The 6705-nt window shown below is 29.7% G+C and overlaps 1 non-coding gene across 1 annotated transcript; it reads right to left on the bottom strand.

Annotated features, from left to right (window-relative positions):
- Positions 1 to 4824: 4824 nt before the first annotated feature.
- LOC140835578 (small nucleolar RNA R71) lies at positions 4825 to 4935 on the bottom strand. The gene has a single exon (XR_012118902.1). It is a non-coding gene; the product is annotated as a small nucleolar RNA R71 (small nucleolar RNA).
- Positions 4936 to 6705: the final 1770 nt, after the last annotated feature.

The following is a 6705-nucleotide window of genomic DNA, read 5'->3' as shown; positions in this document are numbered from 1 at the left end:
AAATATTTCGAGTTGGAAAGATTTTGAAAATATTAGCCAAACCATTAAAAAGTCCCCCGATTCAATAAAATTCGCGTACCGCTAAAAATTAAAATCACGCGGGTAAAAATACTCAAAATTTCTCATTTTCGAAAAATACACTTAAAATGCTTTAAGTTAATTTATAAAAATAAATCGTACAATAAAATAATTTTCTGAAAATTCTTCGGCTTCGTTACTCGATCGAATGCAACTTAAAAATCTTAATGCACGAACTTTTAAAGTTTCATGAAACACATCCTATCATGCATGAATTATGCCTAAACTGCATAAAAATAATTAAACATAAATTAATGAATAAACATGCATTTAATGCTTTAAAACATTTAAATAAAATACCAAATAAGTTTAATACTTGCATGCATGCCAACTTTTAAATTATATTTACTAACATGCTAAATTACCACTTCTTAAATAAGTCTTTATTAACTTATCTCAATACTCCATCTCCAGTCCGACCTCTTATTTTACTGAAAAGATAACAATTAAACTACTGCGTAACATAAATAAATTTAAAGAAAAGAATTTAAATACTCATACAATAAAAATCATTTTAATTTAAATACTAGAAATTATGCATGGCTTATACGCAGTCCAATTTACGGGTTCTACAATCCTCTCAACTGGTACCAGAATTGATGCCAAGATCTATATAAGTCCAGGAGGTCTTGGGTTCTAATCCTGGGGAAGGCAAAAACTCCAGTGCCTGAGCTGGAAAAGTTCTATGAGTAATGGGTAATGGGATAACCGTGTTGCATCAGTCCAACCGGGAACAGCCCATGTGCATTACAAAAAAAGGCGCCTTTTTTTGTAACGACCGTGGGCTATCCCGATCTTGGGCTCCCTCGGGGGCCTTGTCCCATCTTGGGTTCCCACTGGGGCCTTTTCCCTCACGAGCTTTCCCATGTGTCATTACTCATAGAACTCTCCAGCCCAGGAACTGGAGCTTATGCCTCCCCAGCTAGCAGTAGGTTTACATATCCATGTGATTCAAATAAAATTTATTCTTATCCAGACTTACCCTAGTTTGCCCCATTTTTTTCATCAACGCATTGATCAAGAATGTCAGAACTCATTTCTGAATGCATCCATCGGATCATGGTAAGAGCATCTAGTAGCATCGCCTCATGATCTTTATGTATAATTATAGTGCCTGCAAGAACTTTTAGTCATAGTTAGCATACAGTACGGTCCCTTCAACACATATATCTCGATCGAATCTACAACCATTGACATATCGAGAGTTGCATATAAATTCGATAACAATGTGATCTATCTTTCAATAATAGTGTCATGGTATACGCAACTGAGGAAACATCTTTTCAAACTGCACATGTCTTATTCTGACCAAAGATTCCTTGTACTATTAACTCATCATACCACATAGGATATCTTTACCCATATGCAAACGGTGGATCCTCACTACAATGCATTTGCTCCTATGTATTTCGAAACTACACCCAATCTCACCACCTGATGACCCTCAATGGAGTCATTAAACGGATTAAAGTACATGCTAGTATGTATAACCCCTACATTATCCTAGGTCAAAGGAATAATGGTGTAGAACCATAACTGTGGATTATTACACTCGATAAGGAGAAGCACTTGGACAGTCTGAGGGAGGATTGTTCAATACATCATCATATGATTACATATCTGTGTGAATGGACATCTACATGCAATTGCCAATGAAACATGGCATTTACATCACATATGCTAGTCCTCGAGCTCAAGCGACCTTTATCCTTATTTAGGTGGTTGATTCGATTAGTAACCTTTTTAGAATATATGTATACTTCCTAATGAGTTTCATTATCTTACGTTGTGAAGCAGACCTCATGGCACCTATTATAAGTGAAGGACTTTATCAATGCAGTTTGCAAGGGTATACAGATAAAGTATAATGTCATAATCGAATGAAATCGTAAAATATTATTAAAATAAAGATAATTTTATATTATAGCCAATAAAAGCCAAGCTACAGTTGGCTTACTAGGCACTTACTCTAACATAGCTAAATTCCATTAAATCATAATGGGCCTCTGATTTCATAACACTTGATTTACATTTATTCATGATACGATTTTCATAACATTTTCTTAGACGTGTATGTGGAATCCACCACAATTTTCTTGTGCCCGTGTATCTTGAATTCACTTCAATTTTTATGTTATTTTTAAATGCTTATTAATTATCTAGAGTTTGTTGTACTTTTTATAACTTTTGAATGATTTAATCAGAAATGGTTATAAAAATACAAAACTAAAGTTCAATAATAATTAATAAGCGTCTGCAAATAAAAATTGAACATCTTTTTTCCCTAATAACATTAAGTATGAGATTTAAAATACATATTTTTTATTTAAATGTGTTACAATTATGTTATTAAGTAAAACTTAGCTGTTAAAGTGACGTGCACATGCCATAAGCACAAAAATTAAATGAGATTGTGTCACAGATCAATTTTGTGAGAAAATTCATGAAACAACCCATGAAAAAATACTAATTTTTATGTTTATAATATTACTTTTCACTGAGGTATGAACTGGGTTCTTGATGAAACTTAAAATTAATAATTTATTATATGTTAAAACCTGTATTTTAAAATTTTAAGTTTCATTAAAATTATAAATTATGTTATTTTAGTATTGTTTGTTTATATTTAAATGTCTTACTAAATTTGTTTTATTTTCAGGTTTTTTTACGTATTGGTAAAATAATGATAACTCAAGCTAGAAAATTCAAATGGAGGTGACTCAAACATGGTTGGAATCCTTAAGAAGTTATCTACAACTTTGCAGAAGACATGATTGCCTAAAAAGGCTCATTAAGATGATCAAATTGTGCAAAGATCAAAAGGAGGACACATTTACTTTTACTATGACCATTATTTAGTAAAAAATTCATAACTATTTCAATATTTATCCAAATGAGGTGAATCAAGTGGCCAAACTCATCTACACAAAATTCCCCACATGTTTGTGGCCTTAATCAGAGTCAAAGTGGTGAGAAAAGTCGTGGAACAAGGCATTGAAAGAAGGGACATGGAATTGGAGTTGAGGAGACAAAGAATACTATTACAACTACATGGCATTAATAGAATTTTTGACCCTTTCTCTCATTTGGCATATAAATAGAGGCCTTGTGCTAGCTTGAGAATCATTCTATCTCATTGTAAAATATAGTGTGAGTGTGTATCAAAGTTCTAAGTTCCAATATATTTTTTTTCATTTTCTCAACTATGAGTGATATTTTAGTGTTGATTAAAAGTAAATTCATGGCAAGCTAAATCTATTATGTCAAGGTGAAGAGGATGCATTCTTGGTGAAGTAAGATTGTATATATTTTGTATATTCTTTCTTTATTTCTTTTCATTTAGCTAACTTATTTTCATTGTAGGTATAAAAATGAATTATTTCTTGTTATTAATTTACATCAAAAGCTTGATACCATTGAAGTGGTTATCTTGATTTGTTGTTTAATTTTGATACAATAAATATTTCATCACTTATTATTATTGTTATATTATATATATAGAGATATATATATTTATATAATATATCATAATATTTTATTTAGACGATAGCGTGGCTCTGCCGGTTGTTCTAAATGAAATATTATGATTTAATACTAACAATCTAACTTTTACTTTATCGCAACTAACTTTTACTTTCCGCATCTAACTTTCACTTTATCGCAACTAACTTTTATTTTCCGCAATTAACTTTTACTTTACCGCAACTAACTTATTAAATCAATATATTTCATTTAGGCAATAGCGTGGCTCTGCCGGTTGTTCTAAATGAAATATAATGATTTAATTTAACATTTACTTTATGCAATTATATATTTATATAGTTATAACTATAATCGTAGGTATCATATATAAAATATCGGTTAATTCGGTATTTTCTATAATGGGAACTATATTATATTATGTGTGTGTTTTAATTTTCTTGGAACCATTATTTATGGTGGTTTCCTTTGTTTTACTTTTAGTTAAACAATGTTACATAAACCAAGAATAAATCCTCAAGCCTTGACAAAATTTATAATTTGTAAACTTCATTCTTGCATTTGGTAATCTATAAATTAATAAATTTAAACTAAAAATAACCTCTCTGTGGATCGATCTCGTACTTACGAAATATATTACTTGCAGACAACCTACACTTGGGTGAATTATTATTTAAGTAGTAGCAAGTTTTTGGCGCCGTTGCCGAGGAGGTATAAATTAAGTTTATATTTGTTATTTATGTTTTATTTATAAGTATTGTGTGTTTTTACTTGTATGAGTGTTTGGAGTCGAAAAAATAGTGGTAGACTTATTCGAGTATCTGAAAATAATTTAAATATGGATGATAATTCAAATAATCAAGATAATGATAATAATAACAATAATAATAATAATAATCAAGAACATGATCAATTAAGAACACTTAGGCACCATATGAACCCTATTAGAACTAGTGCCCCATCTTGTTTAGTTTTTCCTCCCGATGCATCTAATTTCAATTTTAAACCTCAAATTATTCAACTTTTACCAAATTTTCATGGCTTAGATTCTGAAAATCCATATTTACATCTAAGAGAATTTGAGGAAGTTTGTAACACTTATAATGATCAAAATTGTAGCATGGATATAGTTCGATTAAAGCTTTTCCCTTTTTCTTTAAAAGATAAAGCTAAAACATGGCTACAAAATTTAAGATCAAGTTCAATAAGATCATGGGAAGAAATGCAACAACAATTTCTCAAAAAAGTTTTCCCTTCCCATAGAACAAACTCTTTTAAAAGACAAATTACAACTTTTTCTCAAAAACAAGGAGAAACATTTTATCAATGTTGGGATAGATATAAAGAATTACTTAATACATGCCCACATCATGGTTTTGAAACATGGAGAATAGTTTCTCACTTTTATGAATGTCTTATACCTAAAGATAGGCAAATGATAGAATTCATGTGTAATGGAACTTTTGAAGATAAAAACCCAAATGAAGCTATGGAATATTTGGATTCATTAGCAGAAAATGCTCAAAATTGGGATAATATAGGTACAATAGAACCACCAACAACTAAAATCAATAATTCAACAAATGGGAGTGGTATCTATAATCTTAAAGATGATACAGATATTCAAGCTAAACTTGCATCTTTAGCAAAAAAAATTGAGTCATTAGAAATGAAAAAGAGTGGTCAATTAAAAAGTATTCAAGAAATTGTTTGTCATATATGTGATACACATGATCATTCTACAAAAGATTGTCCAACATTACCTTCATTTAAAGAATGTCTCCATGAACAAGCAAACTATGATAACAATTATAAAAAACCAATACTAGATCCTTTTTCACCATCATATAATCCGAGATGGAAAAATCATCCTAATTTAGTTGGAGGAATGATAATAATGCACAACCGTCACAACAATATTTTCAAAATAACCAAAATCATCAAGGTTATATTCCTTATGTTACACCTCCAAGAAAAAACTTTGAAGATGTAATTCATGCATTTATCCAAAAGCAAGAGTCTATCAATATTCAAAACAGTCAATCTATGAATGATTTGAAAGAAACTCTTGCAAAATTTGCATCTGCACTTAATATTCATGAAAAAGGAAAATTTTCATCTCAACCTCAACCTAATCCTAAAAATCAAAATCAAGAATTAAAAAATGAAAAAATTGATCAAATAAAATCTGTTATTACCCTTAGAAGTGGTAAAATAGTTAATGATCCATATATTAATGAAAACAAGGATCATTTAAAATCAAAGAGTAAGGATGATAATCCTGATACTTTTGAGAATGATGATACCTTAAATTCTAAGAATAATATGGTGAATGATAAATCATCTAAAATAGTAAATGACTCAAATAAACCTCCACCATTTCCTCATGCATTAACAAATTATAAAAAACAAAAAAGTGATTCTGATATCTATGAAGTTTTTAAACAAGTAAAGATAAATATTTCATTATTAGATGTTATTAAACAAGTACCTTCCTATGCAAAATTTTTAAAAGACTTATGTACTGTGAAGAAAAAATTGCATGTGAAGAAGAAAGCATTCTTGGCTGAACAAGTAAGTTCTATTCTTCAAAACAATTCTAGTTTAAAATATAAAGATCCTGGTTGTCCAACAATTTCATGTATTATTGGAGAAAATAAAATTAAAAAAGCTTTGTTGGATTTGGGAGCAAGTGTGAATTTACTTCCTTATTCAGTTTATGAAAAACTTAATTTAGGAGAATTAAAACCCACTTCTGTTACTCTCTTACTGGCGGATAGGTCAATCAAAATACCTAGAGGTATTGTAGAAGATGTGTTGGTTCAAGTTGATAAATTCATATATCCTGTAGATTTTATTGTTTTAGATACACAACCAATAGAAGTACATAATGAAATTCCTAGTAATATTGGGACAACCATTTCTAGCAACTTCAAATGCTTTAATTAATTGTCGAAATGGAATAATGAAATTGTCTTTTGGAAATATGACTCTAGAACTTAATGTGTTTAATTTATGTAAACAACTAAATATTAATGAAAATGAAAATGAAGATGATAATGAAATTCAAACAATTGTGGAAGAAAATATACAAGAAGAAAACTTAAATCAACAATGTGAAGTTTTTCAGTAGAAAGTTTGGAGTCT

The sequence above is a fragment of the Primulina eburnea genome, chromosome 6 (assembly GCF_022965805.1).
Source record: "Primulina eburnea isolate SZY01 chromosome 6, ASM2296580v1, whole genome shotgun sequence".
NCBI lineage: Eukaryota > Viridiplantae > Streptophyta > Magnoliopsida > Lamiales > Gesneriaceae > Primulina > Primulina eburnea.
This window is presented reverse-complemented; position numbering and strand designations above follow the sequence as displayed.